General features: G+C 39.6%; 1 long non-coding RNA gene across 1 annotated transcript in view; it reads left to right on the top strand.

Moving 5' to 3' along the window:
• The window catches only part of LOC145423557 (uncharacterized), a 482,209-nt gene that overhangs the window by 447,972 nt on the left and 16,340 nt on the right, over nucleotides 1-17,897 (top strand). The window lies entirely within an intron of this gene.

Here is a 17,897-nt window from a genome sequence, read left to right as displayed (position 1 = left end):
ACATTGTTTCTGGCTTTTGGTCCTGTTTTCTAAGTGGCAGTGGAGAAGTGAATCAGGAGCACCTGCTTGCATCTGTTCAACTCCTGCAGTGCAGTGTGACTTTGCTGTGTGCAAAATAGAGCTTTAAATTCTTTCCCAGAGGACTGTTATGTGTGCTGGAGAGAGCCTAATGTCTTATGTGAGTAAAACTGTTCAACTCCATGGACAACTGACAGCTGAGAACTTTATTTGGAATTCTTGTCAAAATCTTTAGGTTTACTGGGGCAAATCTGTTACAAACTAGTAATAAATATATTCGAAACGTGTTATTTTGACATAATAGTCTCATAAGCCTTCATTAGAAAACCTTCATATCTTTACAAAAGTCAAGCAAACAACCAAAGCCCTACTGTTAAGTGAAAAACTTTAGGCACATTATGAAGAATGACATGAAGTGATTGGAGTGATAGAGTTGGCCAAAAAACTTTTGATGAGTCACTCTGATGAGTCACATTGCAAAAAGGAAACATTAAATCTAAAAGCTACAGCAAAATGTTCAAAGCATTAAGTCACGTCAACATTAACTCAATGGCTGTTAAGTGTTTGGAACTACACACTCCTTTTTACCATTTACCACAAATTTATGCTTTATCAAAAGTAATAACCTTCTCTTTTTGCTTATATTACCATGTGCTTTTCTTAAGTTAAGGGTTTACTTGAGTTATTTTGTATTTTGGGATTATTTATGAGATAATATTAAGTCTTAGTATTATTATTAATTGCCTTGAGTTGTAGTCTGGTTTAGGCCCTTTCATGTCTCCTTAGTTATGAGTCTCTTCATGTCCCCTGGTGTAAGTCTGTTCTGGTCTTCTGTGTCATGTCTGTGTGGTTTCCTGTTGTCAAGCCTGTGTCATGTCTAGGTCTCTCCTTGTTTCCTGTTTTGTAGACGTCTTGTGTTCTATGTTCATTGTTTTAGCTTCACGTTCCCTGTGGTGTCATGACATTCATTTGTGTCAGCTGTGTCCCCATGTGTTTCCACTTCCCCTAATTACCTCCTGTGTGTATTTAGTCAATGTGTGGTCATGCAGTCTTTGTCAGGATGTCTGTTCTTCTCATCTAGTCATGTACCTCGTTATAGTTCTCATAGTTTCATAGGTATCATAGCGTTCATAGTTGTTTCTCTGTTTCAGTCTCGTCACAGCTTGTCAGTTATTTAGTTTTTCCCAGTTTATGTTTAGTTTTAGTTTTGCTCCACATTGATCTTGCCTTGTATTTATGTTTCTCTTGTATCAGCCCAATAAAGGCTCCCCTTTTGTTCAAGCTCAAGTTCTTTTCTCCCGTGTCCGCATTTGGGTCCTCCACTCACGCTCCATACCGTCTGCCTGCAGACTGTGATATCACCAAGAACTCTGTGTCTGTTTTATATTGTTTTTCATTCTGATTACACAGCTAAGACATTTTTAGTGGTCAGACTACAATAAAACAACATTTTGAGATTTAAAGGTAACAGTATGTTAAATTGTGTTGTATTTGGTGACATGCTAAGAGTAAGTAATGATCTAACATACCATTTTTTTTCAATCAGTTTTACATGATGGAAAAAGTTTTCATATTTACATATAGCCATGCAAAAAAATACTCTCTTTCATTTTTAAGGTTTTGCATATTAGGATATAAAATATCCTTTGGCCTGTTACTGGGTTCTAAAATGACTTAAAACAATCTGCTTGTCCACTTCTGCCTGGCCATCCGATTGGGGTCTGGAATGTGGGGCCTCCCTGCTGCTGCGGAGTCGGGGCGGTCTGCTTCTCTCCACCCCAGGGAAAAGGGTAATACTACCTGGGTCTGGGTGCAGTTTCCCCCTCCAGGGGCAAGGGTACCTAGACCCGGTTCTTAGAGTACGCTTGGGGAGTGTGATTGTGTGTGTACAGTGTCTCTTTATGTCTGTCTCCTCGTTTGGTGAGTGCTGAGTAATTGCATATGAGAGCATGAGGGTGGGAATGAATGTTTGTACCTGTGTGTGCCTGTATGTCTGTGTCTATATGTCAGGTTGGGTATCAGACGCCACCTCTCTGGGGACATCTCAGGCCCTCCAAGGTATGGAGGCCTATCTCCACCCACCACCACTTCCCCTGCCAGTGGCGGACTCCCTCAGACATCGGTTCATTGGTGGTTCTTTGTGTCCGGGGATGGGCGTCCAGGTACGCACCGGCTCACTCCTGGTGGCTGCTTGTCGGGGGCCTGGAGCCTGGAGCTTGCTCGGGCTCCTTCGGGGGTGGGGTGCCCTCGGCCTCTGGGCCTGGGGCTCGGTCACTCTGGCACAGCTGGCTGCCGGCGGAGCTCACGGGTGCATCACTGCAACCCCCCCTGGCTTCTGCTCCTCCTTCTGCTGCTGAGTGACCCCTCATCTGGGACTCTCCTCAGCTCATTCTGGGATAGTGGCGCGGCTGCCCCTCTGTTGGTCTTCCTTGGTCTCTTGTGTTCTGAGGGTCTCTGTATGTCTGATCTCCTCCATACCTGCTTCATGCCCTGGTGGACGGGGCTGTGGCTCTCACACTCCCTCTAGCAGATCATTACATGAAGGAACCTTTTAAATACAAGCGCGCTCATGCTCACAGGTGCACACATGGGTGATCACACCCACAAACTACACCCTTTTTGGCTCCTACCTCAAAGCACACTGTGTGCTGTCGATCCTGCGTGCAGCACAATAATATTCATTATTTAGTATTTACTGTTATATTCACATAGATCATCGTCATGATGTTGTTTATTATATTGCTCTCTTTTTTTGCTTGTTTTCTCTTTTTTCTTTCTCAACAGGTGATCCAGGTGATTGATATATGTATTTTTTGTCTGTTTGTTTTGTTGGTTTTTGTTTCTTGCCCTTTATCACCGTTCCTCTTCCCCGCTGTTTTTCTTTCCCTCTTTCTTTCCCCCAGTCATGTCTGTACTGTGTGTAGCAAGTGAAAATAAAATAAAATTAACTATAAAAGAAAAGGTGAATCAAATAAAACAATACGGCAAGGCCGGGATGGTCCATTTTGTAAAGTAAATCCATTGGCCATCTTTCTTTGCCTTTTAGACAATAATTCTGATGGCAAAAGAACCAAACGGGACAGGCGGAAAAAAACCCAAAACAATCTGCTTGACACAATTTCTATACACTGTTTTTATCCTCTATGTTTAGTATTTTTTAGCCCACTGAATTGTGTTCAATTAATTATTTTTTGTAAATTAAAAACATATACCTCAAACATGCTCTATGAAAAATGAACCTTGAACCTTTTTGTGTTGATTGCCATGTTTATTTTATGTATGCACTATATCTCTCATAAGTACACTCCATGCATTTATAACTTAAAAGTATTGGCAATACTGGCCCTGTATTTACTTGGCAGTAAATACAGTAAATGCAGTATGGCACAGTACTAGCATCCAGGTTCTGCAGCTGCAAAACAAGCCTAAATCAGCACCCCTCCACCTCTGTGCTTGAAGGCTGGCATGACATGTTGGTGCTTCTATACTGTTTGTTGCCAAAAGTGGCACTGTGCAACATGGCCCAAAATCTCTACTTTGCTCTCACCTGCTTAAGACACAATATTCTTGGAGCATTGTTTGTGTTGTTAATTTTAAGATTTTGCACTATGCTAACTGTGGAGTAACTGAAATGTAACTTATGGGCTTTATGCAGTTTTTCTAAGCATCGCACAGTCCGATTTGGAATGAATTTACTGGAGCGTCCACTCCTGGGAAGACTGGAAACTCTCTTGAATGTTTTCTACTTTTGAATAATCTTCCTCAGTGTAGACTGATGGATTTCAAATTGTCTGGAAAAGGCTTTTTAAACGTTACTAGATAAATGGTCTTCTCTCCTTGGCATTAAGCTACTCACATCTGACTGCTCCAGATCAGCAAACTGCAAAGATTTATTATATTAAAGAGTTAAGAGTCTAGTTGCTGATTATCAGTTTTTAAGTGCATTTGATTTTCAGTATCTGGTGAAACCCTTTTAATTTAATAGAAGAAGAAGGATGCACATCTTCACACACACTGTATTTGCATTCTCAATAAATGACAACATTTTTCGTATTAGGTTGTTTTCATCAAATTTTAGAACTTGGTAATGACAAGATATTTTTTATAATGTCCTGATACATAAAATCTGTGTGAATGTGCACTTTCTTTTTCACATGACTGTAGATTCTGAAGTTTATTTTACTTCTTCAAATGGATAACAATCTTTTTTTCTGACTTATGAAGCCAACTATGTTGTCTACACTGTATTTTTTAAGGATGTTCTTTGTGCCTTTGTGTGCATTCATTACTCTAGTGCAGCTATACGTAAAGACAGATCGGAATGTTTATACATTGCATGCTCTGATTTTGGTTATATAATGGGGAAAAAGCAAAAACATAATCAAGAACTTCATTTCACCAGGTACATAGAGACAGCAATGCTTTAATCATTTTGCACTTACATCTCTCCCACTTTTTCTGATCTTCTCTCTGTGAATCTGAATAACCCTTTGAATTCACTATGAGAAGCTTCTTCAGTAGTCCAGAGTCAGAACATTACTGAGTATGTTTTTGGAAATGCAAACATGAGCATTTACAAACATGTAAAAGCTCATGTTTGGGAAGCTCATGTTTCAGAAGTGTAAGCTCTGTCTCACAGTGAAATGATTTTTGCCAGTGTTGTAGCTGACTGCCACACAAACAGTTTCAAAGGCATCATAGAGTTTTTGACCCCTAATTATCTTTTGGCACAGTGCTATTAAAAAGGATCTCCATATGCATATTTTTATATTTTACACTGCAGCGCTACATCTCTTTTGCACTATTACGCAGTGAGTGATTCACTGAGCGTTATGGTCCCTGTGCCTAATCGGTTGGCCTGACAAGGCTTCATGTGTTTTTGCTTTGTTCTCGCTCTCTCTTGCTCTCTCTCTCGCTTGCCCTTGGCCCATGCACGTGCGACTAATCCTTGATCCAGTGTTGCGCAGCTAGGATGAAAACACCTCTCACCAAGAGCAATTCCATGTCAGTGTCCAGTCCCCCTCTAGGAGACTGGTTCCAGAGGCCTGGCGTTCATTCTGTTAATGTCAGTCCGGCTATATCGAGCCAGTATCTGTCAAGCTCACGCACTAGCTTAAGTTCCTTTCCGCTAGAGAGGTGGTCCCAATAGCCAACCTCGATAGCTGGGGATCTAACCTCTAGGGGTTCCATCCCTGAGCACTACCTGAAATCCATTGCATCCAAACACTACGGCGCCCCCTGCAGACAGTGGGCATACAGGAAGGCAGGCCAACATCGTCTCTTCAGGTTGTGCCTGGCTGGGCCTCTATTGGCTAAGCCCCAGCCACAAGATGTTCTCCCTTGATTTCCCTCACAAGTTTGGCTCCAGTATGGAGTCCCAGTAACCCAAGCAGGGTAGACTTGTCCTTTGAATTAATTTCTTTCATAGAGTTCGATTATGATGTTTTATGAATATACAGTAAAATCATTAAATTTATGAATGGAATGAGTTTGAGTGTTTCACATTAGTGGAACCACTGAGAAATTATTCATATTTAATTCTATAATATCAAATAGAAATTGTTTCAGCGTGTACTTTTACACATTTTACTTAATATGAGATTTAAATTTTCTACAGTCAATGATTTAAATAGACATGTAGATAAGCAGTATTTCAAATAGATATGGAAATAATTGTGATCTTTAAAGTTCCAGTGCCTCAGTAAATTAAAAGTACAGACTGTTTCAGGAAGCTTAGCCAAACTGTTTTCAAAGGGGGTTTTTTTTTGGTTGACCAGTTAGGTCTTTCTGAAAAGGTAACAAGGAAGTCTTTGGGAAGAGAACAGAATCTCCTTTTAATAAGCCTTAAGTAAAGTGATTATAATTCAGAACTCCTGAGTTTAGTGTGAATGGCATTTAATGTGAAGACTGAAATAAACACTTTTACTGGGATGACAGGTACAGTACCAGTTTCAAATTATGAATGAATTTGATTGGGGGTCTTTTAATATTTAGATTCCAATGAGCCAGCCTTTGTTGGAATTTTAAAAGTAGTCTATGTTTTTGTAGTTCTCTTTGGATTGCTTTCTCACTCATTTTCAGAGGAATTTTTCTTTAGATATTTTGTTATTAACAGCCTGTTGCAAAAGCGCATTATTCGTTCACACTTCAGCTGATCCATCTACTTCTTGCCAAAGCTTCATCTGAAATGGTCTCAGTAGAGGGGTGGCTGTCATAAGTATCTACCATCATCTCGAGACACTCACTGTCTTTCATGGTTCTGAGGTGCCACACACACACACACACACACACACACACACACACACACACACACACACACACACACACACACACACACTGGCATACTATCAGACATGGACTGGCCTTCCCAGAGCCCAGGTCTCAGCATTACTGATGGAGTGTGGGATCATCTTGACAGAGAATCCAGAGGATTCATCCAAAGAAGAGCTTTGAATGTCCTTCAAAAAGTCTATTCCAGAAGAATACTTTTAAAAAATTATAAGAATGTTTGTTTAAGAGAGTTCAGGCTATGTTATGCAAGTAATCATACCAATGTACAAATTCTGACACTTATGCTGTATTTCTGTGTATGTTTGCAGATGTTTCTTAACCATTGCACCCATTTCCCTATTTCTCATTTTTAGCTTTATAAATATTAATAACTGTTTCCCTTTGCAATGCTTAGATTTTCACTTTTTACATTTTTCCTTTACTTGTATTTGCTATTTTTCATATTTTGTTAACATGTTTAATTTTTTTGCAAGTTTTTTAAATAGTAGTTTTATGCAAATCTATCATCATAATCAAAGCCATGAAGTGCTGTCGTGCCATGTGCTGTGAACCATGATATGAAGCTGAGGTGACAATGCATGGTAAACATTTGCCAAGAATAAATCATGCGAATGAGCAATAAAGGCTTTTTCAGCTGTGTATAATAGCGCTCAGGCTTCCTGTTTGGCACCTTAAAAATGTTTGTATATTTGCAGCTTTAGGACAAAAATGAACATAATGTCACACCAACCTCCAGCAACATGGCTGGAGATGGGCCCATGCAAATGAATGCTATCAGAGACAAAGTGTGATAAATGTGGTGTCAATAGAGATAGTGCGGTGCCACATCACCCTCCCCATCACAGCTCAGCAGAGCCAAAAGAACTCTCAGAGGCCCTCACAAGCAGCATCACACATCATCAAGTGCATGAAATGATGTGGTTCTGCAGCTCTCTGATAAACTCTATTATTTCAAGGTTTTGACTACATTATTCTATGCCTCAAAGATTTTGCCTTGTGTCTTTGCGGTCACTCTGTAGTAGCATCAAGTTTTAAGACCTACTTTTAAAATTCCCCTTGCCTTCCTAAAAATGCAGCATAGCTTTGGTTTCTGCTCTGAAATCACCGAGTACAAAGGCTTTTGACACAGTCCTAAATTATCAGTGAAATAGTCTGTCATCTTTTCTGAATAGGCTGTGATGGCAGACAATAACATACCTACCACTCAAGTGCTGCAATGTGCTATTAATTTTCTTGCCAGATCAATCCCACTTAAGCCTGCATAATGTCCCATTTTCAGCCACAGTCTGCAGAGATCTAAAAGAAAGAGAGAGAGAAAGGGAATGCTGAACGTGCCCGTTCGGAGTTGTTGCTTGATTCTTTTGCCATTCACTCGCGTCCCTTCATCGTAGGGGCCGTCAAATATTCCCACAGAGCTGGTTTCAATGCCGTTCCCTGATGACTGAAATTATTTCACTTCTCTGACGTGATTACTATTTATGACCAGCTTCTCAAGATGGGTTGCTGATTGCTTAGGTTTTTGAGGATGCAACAACAATAGGAAACTTGCTGCTGCAAATTTTAAGGTTTAAGGGGTGCACATGCACAAGATTATTTTGAAAGTGATGTGCAGTTTAAGTGGGAAAGATTGTCCACTAATTTCAGGCTTAGTTGCATATGATGAATTTTCCTCAGGGTGGACAAAAAAACGTCAAAAAGAAACAATGAAACAATGAAATTGAATCTGGATGTGCAACACAATAAATAACTTTAAAGTATTGATGGTTTTTTTACTTTAATAACAGTAGTCTGCATTGGTGGAAAAGACGGTTTATAACCATACACTAACCAGATTAGCTGCTGTTGTTTTTTTTCTTTGTTTTTTTAAAGACAAATGCATTTTCCTCCATTTTTGCAATAATCTCATGCATATTTCTCACTTTCTAAGAGGAGGGCAAGCAACTCGTTCAAGAAAATTACAACAGAATGGGCTTAACCTACCTATTATTATGGCTCAAATCCCTAGGATACAAATGATGCCAAATATAAACCAAATATTTTGTCAAGGCAGCCTGTTGCAGTTTTTCTTTTTGTTCAAAACGCTCACTTTTCTTTTTCATTGTGTTTAATGCCAACATGAAAGGGCTACTTTTTCTTTCACAATCCTTGAAACGCCAGGTGTTACAAATCTAAGAAGAAATACAAAAGAATATTCAGGTGTTTGAACAATAATAAACTTAAAACACAGGGAGCACTGTGAGTGTAGTTTGATGTCCTTCATAAAACTCTGCAAGAAGACGTTACCACATTCACACTTCTCAGACCACAGTGTGACTGTACTTAGCGTTCTGACCTTGTGGGTGTGCAGAGACCTTCATCTGAGATGTAAGAAGAAGTGTGAAGGCATTTTCCTATTTGTGAGTGAAAAAAAGTGTAATGCTGGACATGTTGACAGAAGATGTTTCTGTGCCCTAAATATTGAAGTGCTAGCCGCTGGAATGTGTCCATATAACTTGTGTTACTGTTGGAGTCCAGTTTGGATCAACACAGTGTTTGGAATCCTTCATCAGCGTGTGCAGAGGTCATCCGAGTGACTGTAGCTGTGGTGACTTAGTGGAGCCTGACTACCTGCTGCACCCCTTCCTGGCCTTGCAGGCAAACACTTTCTCAAACATATTTTTAGTTCCACTTCTATAAGCACAATTTAAAAAAAAAAAATCTTTACACCCTCATACCAGAATGCCAGCATTCTCTTTAGAGTTAAGCTCCTCAGTAATTGTTTTTATTTGACCTCTTCCTTTAGTGTAGTCTTCTAGCTTCCCAAGTTATTATATTTTGCATACATTTAAATAAGGTTTTTAGCTGCTGTAACACAGTCTTCCCCCAACTTTGTAATAAATAAAAAATAAAATAAGAAAAAATAAAGTATTATTTTCTCATTCTCATTTTTGCTTTGCATTGCTTTTTGCTTCCACTATTTAGAATCTGTAAGAAAATAATAGCCTTGCTTGTGGTGCATGGTGGTGAATGGTATTTCTGAGATTTAAAATGTATCAGTTTTTGCCATTTTAAATTCCCATGAATAATCTACTATGTGGGCAGAAGCGCTGCCTAACAGCAGAATATTATCTGTTTAAACTCAAGGAATCCACAGCATTGTCCATAGAGCAGGAATATAAAACTATTTCAGCTTTCTAAAAGTTGCATGAGGAAAACAAATTTCATGAACGACATTCTTGTTAATCCCTAAGGATTTGTGGGACATTTCAGCCTAGAAGTCCTTGTCTGCAAAGCAATACGCTAGAGTCTGACCCTGAAAATTATGCAGTCATCTCTTTATTTATGATTTCATTTTTACTGTAGTTTTCTGGACCTTTAATTCACCCCATCAGCAGCAGAGATCATCAACAAAGGGTACTGGTGGCACTTCTTGACTCATGAAGGAAACTGTATGTAAATTACTTTAAATGTTGCCTCCCTTCTCACAATACAGGGCACATTCTGCAATCTGAATGTAATGGGTTGGCCAGCTGGAACATGTGTACTTCTTAGGGCTACATTTCTCAGTGAAATGCCCTCTGGTGTGTAGTAAAAGCTTGGTTATTCAACTGATAATGCATGTCAGTCAAGGCACGGGGGTGGGGGTCACTTGAAAGAAAGAGCTTGATGTGCTGGCAATCTGCTTCCTTGCACTGTTTGTTAATCTTTTCAATCCCGCCCGAGAGATATAAGATATTATATTAGATTGTTCAGAGGATCCTGCTGAGAAAACAAATCGCTGGTTAATGATCTGAAGAGGAAGGAGGATAACAGTTATGACAGGACAAAAGGGACACAACCATGACTTGATAGGCCACTGCAGAGATGTTTTATTAAAGAAATGTAATTGTTCCTTTTAACATTTGCTCTTAGATTCTAAGCACAAAGTTCCCTTCTGTTTTACAATGAGCAGTTTTTCACAAGATTACCATCCAACAGCTTTCCGTCCCATTTGTCTACTGTGCCGTCATGAGGTATTAAACTGGAGCAGCTTCTATTACATGAGGTCAGTGCTGCTAAATGATCCCCTTTCAACTAACTCATTCTCTTCCTTTACATATCTTACTTCCAAAAGAACACAACAGGCTACTTTCCATTTCAAGAAATCTGACTTTTACTTGTTGGCTACCACCATATCTAGCTAGTGACTCTTCCTTGTCACTGAGCAGTGTCAGAAGCCAATTGTCACACTTCAGAAAGCTTCGAGTTTCATTCCAGCATCCTTTCATAACACCTCGGTAACCACAGCCAATATTGTGTCTATCTTCTTCTAGTTATGGATTGAGAAGCACAAGAAGTAAATGATGGGGAAATGCACTGTGCCACACACAGAAACTGAAACACAATCTCACATAACCCTGCACAGAGGTACATATCTATTGTAGTGGATCTGTATATCAATATGGACTATTGATGAATAGCCACAGATTTTAGACCAGTGGCGGCACGCTCCACAACCAACATTAAAGCAGCAAATCTCTGAATCAGTGCCTAGATGCATTCTCACTTGATCATCCAAGACTTTGCTAAGATACTTTATGTTGGTGTTTTCCTGAATTTGTGATCCATCTATAGTTTAACATAAAGAATCACACACCTGCATATAAACATTGTCATCTTCTCCATGCTTGCTATATTACTATAGACATCCTTTGTACGGGATTCTGGCAAGACAACTGAAGATGACTATGGTGCATAGTATGGATAGTTTGCGGTTTGTAATTTTGGAGTTTTATGTGGCTTCACTGATTTCTGATCCCTACACTCTCTCATTATGGTTGTAAGTTCACAGTTTTCTGTTGTGAAGCAGACATTTCTCTTTACATAGCAAGCAAATGGCTCCTTGGCATCAACAGTAAAGAACCCAAATATTTCCACACAGATGCTGAGTGCAAAGTACTGGTCAGACACCATCACAGACTGTATATTTTGAAGTGAAAAGATATTAAACTTTGAATAGCTTTTATTTGTGAAAAAAAATTCTAATAAAATCTGTCAGCCCTCGCACTCGTGCACTATCCATAATATTCAGAGAGGAGATATTGTGCCGCATATAGTATTCTTACCTGGCTTGCAAGACCTGTAGATATGAACAGAAGCAACATTTTTTCAAAGCGTAGTCTGAGTTTTCTTTCATATTTTGTGTTATTTAGTTTCAATATAACATTATCAAGCCCATTCACATTGAGCCTACTGGTTAAAGAGTTCTGATGGAAGCACATGAAATCCATGCTGAAAGGCCCCGAGAGTATTTCATTTTGTTTTAACTCTTCAGAACAGCATTACACAGTCAGCAGAATGAAACGATAAGGGACAGATGAGTGGGTGGCATAAAATGATTCATCATGGTCTAATTTCACTTTTTTGGTCACTCTGAATCCTAATGTTTTGGAGCAATTTATGCCATCCCTTGGATATATTGACTGTAGCCCTCAACTTCAGTCTAAGCACTCAAACATTTAAATGCACCACTGGCTTGCTGTCAGAGTACTACATCCCAGTGTTTCCACAGAGGTTCCTTAGCATCACTGCAAACTCAGACAAACATGTGCCCAGCAGAGTCAGTACAACAGAAGAGTCCAGAATTTTGCCTCGGGGCGAGCTTTCATGTATTAACTTAAACTCAGTCATGCCAGATGACTACTGGCTACTCCAAGCGAGGGCCAGTGCTTTGATAAAGCATTCCAGACCTGTGGGATGTCTGAGATATGGGTTTAGCAATCTGATAAATATTGAAGTTAAAAGTTCAGCACAGTTCACTGCTCTACAGTGATGGCTAGTTCTAAAGTAAGTTTGTTTGGGTTGGATGTTCATCGGCTCATTCCACCTGGCCAGAGATGAAAAATCGGAGACATCTGTAATTGTCTGGCAATCTTGCACATTTCCCCCTCGCTGCCGGTTTCCACAGAAACTCATACTTTTTTTTATCCTCTTTGTGGCTTGTTTCTCTCTCACCCTGTATAATATCATAGCTGAGCAATAATGATATAAACTGTTAATATTTCAGTGGGGGGGAAACCTCACTTTATTCCAAAATTCTAGGGCTACCAACTGCCAAACACTGACAGAATGTGGCTAAAAACCTGCCTATAGTGCTACTGAGAGATGTCAAAAGGCTGTGTAGGGGGAGATTTTCATTTGACAGTCACCAAAAGGCTCGACACTTATTTTCCTGGACTTCCTTACTGTGTGCCTCAACACACTCACTAAAAAATAGATAAAATAAATAATAATAATATTAATAATAGGCTCACATGCTGAGGTCAAATGGGTAGATCACAGAATGGGAGAACTGCTAAATGTTCCCAATTAGGATTTAAAAAAAAAAACAAAAAAACTAGTTAGGTGTTTGTCTCAACTCTGAGCCTTACAATTATTAAGAGTTATCATGTGAGATCTGCTGTACTCAAAACCTAAAATCCACTGAAGAAACAATGGATGAACACAAGATTTATGATGGAAATAATGCACCCGAGGGTAAATTCCTCTAAGCTTGGTAAACTACCAAGACTACCCATGGTAAATGCAACATTTCTATAATCTCTAGTCTATTTGTAACAAGGTTTTAACCTTTGCCACAGAATCTACAGCCTCTCATTAGGAAATGGGATGTGTTTGAGCAGCTAAACAAAAGGAAGTCAAGAGTAAAATGATCCCTAACTGCTGAAAGTGTTTTTCACTGAATCTGACAATTTGCTCAGCAGTACCATCTCCAATTACTATACTACATACCTCAGGCTGCAAAACATTATTTTCAGCTTTGATTAATAAGCTGATTACTGTCAAAGCTAAAAAATAAAAAAAATAAAAAATAAAAAGTCTACAGGCATGTTATCTCCAGCCAGGAGTCTAAAACTGTTCAATGTACTCCTGGAAGATTGAAACGATTGCATTGTTGACATTTCTTTTGACCTCAGTTTTGAAGCCTCATCATTGGCAATGATTGGAACAAAAAAGGGGTTGTTTTTTTTTTGTTGTTGTTGTTCTTCAAAGCTAGAAATGGGAGTGCAGAGCCAGGATGTGACAAGCTAACATTAGGTATGGATAGCTCAGCTGATTAACAAGGTGCATTTAAGGTTTAGTATATTAGTAGTGAAAAACAGTTTTAAAACCAAATGTTTTTGCCTGGGAAACAAAATGACTCTTAAAGCAGAGCTTGTCAAAGTTGCCAATTTAGGGAGAACATTAGTACACTGGATGCACTTTGTCTCCTCAGACGATTCTAGTATTTTATGTTGCCTTGAGATACAGTCATGAGTAAAAGTATAAAAGTATATCTTTATTGCTTCCATAGGAATTAAGAGCAGTCAGCAATGCTGGTAATCACATGTATTTGATTATCAGCACTGATTGTTGATCATGTGCAGTCCTTTTGGGTATTTAAGGAGCTATAATAAACTATTTAATATCAGACAAACATCAAAATATGGGTATAAAAGAATCTCCTGTAGATCGTCCTGCTCAGCTGCAGGGAAGGGGTGGTGCAGTGGGTTCAGGGGTGGTGCCAGGGGAGGTGGGTGGACACAGCTGAAAGCGATGCTGCCTCCTGTATTTTAGTAGCACGGCAGAACCCGAGGGAAGAGAGTGGTCCGAGAGCTGACGCTGGGCAGGATGGCTGGAGTCACACAATAGCCTACAGGCAAACTGTGTAAACAAGTTCCACTTTGTAAATAAAGACACTTAAACACATCAGTTGCGCCAGTCTGCATGTGCTGGACTCCATAACCAGGATAAGTGTTACAACCCCTTTTTATTCTAAGGTTTTTTAGGTTTAAGTACACCAACTGTGTAATGCTATCATATCCATATGACCAAAGGAAATGTAACAAGTAACTTTATTCCTTCTTTTACAACTGTTCTGTCAACACAACATTTACATTTAACAGCTTACAACAACTTTAGAAAAGTCCAAATCTTATGTCTTAAGATTATGTTATGTCATACAGTGCAACTTCTTCATCACATTTACACTAAATTACATTTGAAATTCCACATAGCTTTTCAAGCCCTCAGGATCTGAGACGATATTCGCAAAACATCCTGAGGCAAAAAGAGGCTCCCCATTTTTTTGGGTGTTGCATGAGCCCAAAGTGCTAAATGATCTCCAAAGTCTGACAGACAGAGGCAGTCCAGAGGGCTTCCAATCACTACAGACTAATCAACATAAAGTCATTTTTATAAGGGTCTTCTATCACTCACTTGTCTCATGCTTTAATTTCTTTATCACATGTATATGATCCCCCTACATGTTTTTTTTTTTCATGTTCTCTTTCTATTTTTTCCATCTTAGGTGGTACTTACATAAGCAGGATCACAACACACAGCTGTTTGTGTAATTTGTCACTTAAAAATGTTGGTTTTGGTGATGATCAATAACATACAAGCAATTTGGCTCACCTTCAGAAACTGCTGCTGACTCAGGATTCTGAGAACAGCTGTTTGTGTGAAATGAATGGCCCAAAAACCTCTGTGGAGCTGCTAATTAGCTTAAGAACCTAAGTACTGCAAAGTATCATTTGATCACAATTTTACAAAAAACACATTAATAAGCTTTTTAAAAACTTACTGTACAGCCTGGTAAGAATTACTGGCTGCTAAACACATCAGTGTTGGTGCATATTTTGTCTGATAGGCTTCACAGTAGAATCGAATGCTTTGGATAGGCCTACAGAGGGAATGGTGATCACATGATCTGTCGAGCAGAATCACTATGAATCATTTTTCCAAACTCTCAGGACATGTGTCAGAACAGCCGTGCAGACAGTTGTGTCAAGTGCTGTCTTTACTGTAAAGTGCAGACTATTCTGAAATATACTGCTGACAAGTTAACAAACTAGCTTTCCAGTGGCACCACTGAATTATATTTACAGCAACCACACCTGCAAGTAGTTGGAATAGTTGACCAACTGGCCATCCAGATTTTGAGCATATAACAATCTCAATCCTTGGGTGACTAGCTTTGATCACAAGACAATGCACAAATCATCTGGTCGGAGGCAACCCGTCTCGAAGCAATCACTGACTCTAGTCACTCGGGCTGTTTAATTTCATTTCTAAACGCAGGCAAATTGCCAACACACTGCAATCAATATGAATCAGTCTGAACTAATGAGCACAACAAATCTGTAACATATGTCTTTGCAATATGGGGCTCAACTCAGTTTGTTGAAAAATGGTTGTAATAATAATAATAATAATAATAATAATAATAATAATGCATTTTATTTGAGGGCGCCTTTCAGAAACCCAAGGTCACCTTACAAAGAACAAAATTAATAAGATTAACAGTAGTCATAAAATACATAAAATAAGTTAAAATTGCAAAACAGAGCTTGACAACAGATAAAATCAGCACTAGAGCGAATAAGCCAGTTTAAACAGATGTGTTTTGAGCTGTGTCTTAAATACGGAAAGGGAGTCGATATTTCTTATGACTGGAGGAAGAGAGTTCCAGAGCCGAGGAGCAGAGCGACTGAAAGCTCTGTTCCCCATAGTGATAAGGCGTGAGGACAGAACAGTAAGATGAATAGCAGATGATGATCTGAGAGGGCGGGAAACAGTAGTGATATGGAGCAGGTCACACAAATATGAAGGAGCAGATTTATGGATGCACTTGTATGTAAGAAGTAAGATTTTAAAATTTAGCCTGGCTTCTATTGGCAACCAGTGAAGCTGCTGAAGAACTGGGGTAATATGAGCACTTAACAGAGTACGAGTTATGACCCGAGCTGCAGAATTTTAAAGAAGTTGGAGTTTATGAAGGGACCTTTTAGGGAGACCCAATAGGAGGTAATTGCAGTAATCAATATGGGATGTAATAAGACTATGGACAAGGATGGCAGCAGCATGGGGAGTAAGGAAGGGACGGAGTCGGTTAATATTACGTAAGTGGAAGTAAGCAGATCGGGTTATGTAATTAATGTGAGACTGGAATGAAAGAGTATTATCAAGAATGACACCCAAACTCTTAACCTGAGGGGAGGGAAGGGTGGGAGAATTTTCCATGTTAATGGAAAAACTGTGGGATTTGGTTAAGATAGATGGTGTACCAACAAGTAAAACCTCAGTTTTATTACTGTTAGGTTTGTGAAAATTGGAGGAGAACCAGGATCTAATCTCAATAAGACAGTTTGAGAGGGAGGGAGGTGGGAGAGATGAATTGGGTTTAGAAGAAATGTAGAGCTGGGTGTCATCAGCATAACAGTGAAAATGTATACTATATTTTTGGAATATATGACCAAGAGGGAGCATATAAATAATGAATAAGAGGCCCTAATACTGAACCCTGGGGCACACCAGCAGAAACAGGATAGAGACTTGAAGAATGGGATTTAAGTTGGATAAACTGAGTGCGGTCTGAGAGATAGGAGGTGAACCAGGCAAGGGGGGTATGACTAATACCAATGGATGCTAACCGGTTCAGGAGAATATTGTGAGAAATGGTATCAAACGCCGTACTAAGATCAAGAAGGATGAGGATTCAATTCAATTCAATTTTATTTATATAGCGCCAAATCACAACATAAGTCGCCTCAGGGCGCTTCATAGATACAGAGAAAAACCCAACAATCATATGACCCCCTATGAGCAAGCACTTTGGCAACAGTGGGAAGGAAAAACTCCCTTTTAACAGGAAGAAACCTCCGGCAGAACCAGGGTCAGGGAGGGGCGGGGCCATCTGCTGTGACCGGTTAGGGTGAGAGAAGGAAGACAGGATAAAAGACATGCTGTGGAAGAGAGACAGAGGTTAATAACAGATATGATTCAATGCAGAGAGGTCTGTTAATACATAGTGAGCGAGAAAGGTGACTGGAAAGGAAAAACTCAATGCATCATGGGAATCCCCCAGCAGCCTACGTCTATTGCAGCATAACTAAGGGAGGATTCAGGGTCACCTGGTCCAGCCCTAACTATATGCTTTAGCAAAAAGGAAAGTTTTAAGCCTAATCTTGAAAGTAGAGATAGTGTCTGTCTCCCGAATCCAAACTGGAAGCTGGTTCCACAGAAGAGGGGCCTGAAAACTGAAGGCTCTCCCCTCCCATTCTACTTTTAAATACTCTAGGAACAACAAGTAGGCCTGCAGAGCGAGAGCGAAGTGCTCTAATAGGGTGATATGGTACTACAAGGTCATTAAGATAAGATGGGGCCTGATTATTTAAGACCTTGTATGTGAGGAGCAGGATTTTGAATTCAATTCTGGATTTAACAGGAAGCCAATGTAGGGAAGCCAAAACAGGAGAAATATGCTCTCTCTTTCTAGTCCCTGTCAGTACTCTTGCTGCAGCATTTTGGATTAGCTGAAGGCTTTTCAGTGAGTTTTTTGGACATCCTGATAATAATGAATTGCAGTAGTCCAGCCTGGAAGTAATAAATACATGAACTAGTTTTTCAGCGTCACTCTGAGACAGGATATTTCTAATTTTAGAGATGTTGCGCAAATGGAAGAAAGCAGTCTTACATATTTGTTTAATATGTGCGTTGAAGGACATATCCTGGTCAAAAATGACTCCAAGGTTCCTCACAGCGTTACTGGAGGTCAAGGTAATGCCATCCAGAGTAAGAGTCTGGTT

This window comes from Astatotilapia calliptera, chromosome 22 (assembly GCF_964374335.1).
Source record: "Astatotilapia calliptera chromosome 22, fAstCal68.1, whole genome shotgun sequence".
In the NCBI taxonomy this organism is placed as follows: domain Eukaryota; kingdom Metazoa; phylum Chordata; class Actinopteri; order Cichliformes; family Cichlidae; genus Astatotilapia; species Astatotilapia calliptera.
This window is presented reverse-complemented; position numbering and strand designations above follow the sequence as displayed.